We start from the raw sequence: 2,845 nt of genomic DNA, 5'->3' as shown, positions 1-2,845 counted from the left end.
TTAGCTAAGATCTTGATTTTGCTTATGTTTATGTCAAAGCATGATTTTAATTTCTATTTTAATATTCTATTTTGGTGTTTGTAGTGGGATCAGAATGAGTTTGCTGTTGACTTTATACTCTGCTTTTTTTGCTTTGCTGTGTGTTGATTGCACATAATTGTATCATATTCATAATTTTTTATGTGTTGATTGCACATAATTGCACGTTTGGATTTTGGTTTAACCCCTTTCTCATGTCACATGACGTCGTATCTAAGTATTTTCGGTGCCAAGAGTTAAATGACGTCGTTTTGACAGTGTCAGGTGTCATTTAAAATTGTCAAGTCAGCTTTTCAATGACGAAAAATGACGGAAGGACCAAATTAAGACACGGGTCAAAATTTTAAGGTACAATTAGAGTTAATTGAAATCTTGAGGGCTAAATTGAGTCGAGAGTTAAATTTCAGGAATCATTTTAAATATTAACTCAATAAGTATATAAAATATATAGGATTTTTTTTAAATTGAAAAAGTGAACCATTATTTAAGAAAAAATGTGTATATAAATTAGTATATGAAAAGTTTGGAATAAATACCCATAATCGTCCATGAGATTCGCGCAAATACTGAATTTAATCCTCAAGATCCCGATTTTCCCATTGTAGTCCTCCAGATAGAGCTCCGAGTACTCAAAGTAGTCCCTGTGCATATTTTTGGTGATGAGTCATCACCGGAGCGCTGAAGTGGCCTCGGTTTACCACGTGGGAGGGCTGCAATGGCTATCTGAGCTAGCTAATTTTCCGTTTGTACCCACGTTAGTCCCTCCCATTATATCTAACCCTAAATCCCCAAATATTCATAAACTTCATCTCATCTTCTTGTTCATCGCTCTCTCTTCCTTCTTCCGTTTGGGGCTGTTACTCATGTGGATGATGTAGCACTGCAGGTGGAAGCTCTGTTCATTCCCCATCTAGCTAGAACCGGATGAGAACGCCAACCAAGAGCAGAAGATCGGGGCTGCCAGAATGGTGCGGCTGTGGCTGCTGGCCGGTTCTCAGATGGTTTGGCACAGAATCGAATCCGAACAAATCGTTTTATGGTTGCCCCAATTATAATGTGGGTTAGAATATTTACTTGTGTTGTTATGATTGTGCTTACCTCACTGTTCTTCTATTGTTCTTCTCTGAACTTTGATCGCTTCTTGGTTACAGTCAAGTGGGAAGAGATAGTGCGGGCTTTTTTGTGTGGGCAGATTCTGGGAATGAGGAACAGGTTGATAAGCCAGAATCTTGTGGTGATGATTATGAAGTGAAGATGAACTTTGATTGGAGGCTTCGGAGATTGGAAGAGGATGTCCATATGCAAAAAGTGATTACCCAGTTGTTAGTGTTAGTTGTGTCTGTATTGATAGTGTTGTTGGTTATCCTGTTTTGTAAATGATGAATGAGTTGGTGGTTTAGGGTTCCCTATTATCAACAGATGCTGAAAAACTGCTTGTTGATGGAATTAAAATGTTGTTAACTATGAAACTATTATTATTTATGTTTGTGCATGAAATGAACCATAATCAGTAATGGCTGAATAAGGCAACAAAAGTGATTGGTAAACCACAAAGCATAGTGTATTAAGATAAATTCCATTGTTTATCAAAAAACAACAAAAGACAAAGATAAAAGGCAGTCAAGGAACATGAAGTTGCTATCAATAGTTTTCTCAAAAGCAAGGCATCTCAAAAAAGCTAAAGGATCACAATTCATCATCTAGTCATTATCTATTGGAAAGACTAATTACATAAAATAAAAATCCCTAAATAGATTTATCTAAAGTCTTCAATTCTTCTTTCTTGGTGGCTTAAATCCTGGGGTTAGGATGAACTTCATCACGTTGGCAAACTTTGTTGCTGTTGCTGAAGATGCACCCTGCAAGGGATTCACTGTTGGTGAGGTTCCCGGTAGAGAGGATCTTCTTCTTGGTGACAGCTTAGAAGGCCTTTTCAGTCCAGGATCCTATAAGAGACAAAATTGGCATTAAGTATAATTGATCCACTTAAATCATAAAGGCATGAATATATAAATTTTCAGTTACCTTTTGAGAATCCTCTTCCTCAGAAGCAATAGGCTGAGATATCTCGATCTCCACGTGATTGCTTTCCACATCAGGTTGGCCACCATCATTTTGGGGCTGCTCAACTTGCTACTCAGGCGCAGGATTTCCTGCATCTTTTTTCTTCTTCTCAGCCGCCTCGGCAGCAGCGGCAGCATTAGCATCCCTCTTCTTTTTGCAGCCTCTCTTTGTATGCCCCTTTTCACCATAGAAATTGCAAGCAAAGGTTCCCAACTGCCTTTTTAGATGTACACCATCTGCAGTGTTACTCAGGGTCCGTTGGGGAAACACCAAAAAGCTACTTTTTTCAACTTTTGACTTATAGAAAGTTATATTAATGTGTTTGGTACAATTTTTTAGATAAACTTTTAACTTTTCAAAAAGTTATTTAAGAGCTTTGAAGAAGTTAAAAAATGTGACTTCTCCCATTTTCAAAAGCTATTTTATCACTCCTATTTAATGCACAACTTTAAAATAAGAACTTTTATAATAACTTTCCAAACTCAAAATAACTTATTTAAAAGTTAATATTAATAAAAGTCCTTATATTTTAAGCTCCTTTTTTAAAAGAACTTATTTAAGAAGTTTAGCCAAACTGGCCCTCAATAGTTTTGGATCAACTTTAGGCTTCTTAGTTCCAAATAGGCTTCCAATTCTTAGACTCTTTCTTAACTTTTTCCAGCCTGCTCTTTATAACAGGTGTGAGCTTTCCAGTGTGATTTTTCAGTTTAATTTAACCTTGTTCTTCGCTATGGTGCGCATG

This window comes from Arachis hypogaea, chromosome 11 (genome assembly GCF_003086295.3).
Source record: "Arachis hypogaea cultivar Tifrunner chromosome 11, arahy.Tifrunner.gnm2.J5K5, whole genome shotgun sequence".
Taxonomy (NCBI): domain Eukaryota; kingdom Viridiplantae; phylum Streptophyta; class Magnoliopsida; order Fabales; family Fabaceae; genus Arachis; species Arachis hypogaea.
Note: the sequence above shows the minus strand (reverse complement) of the source record.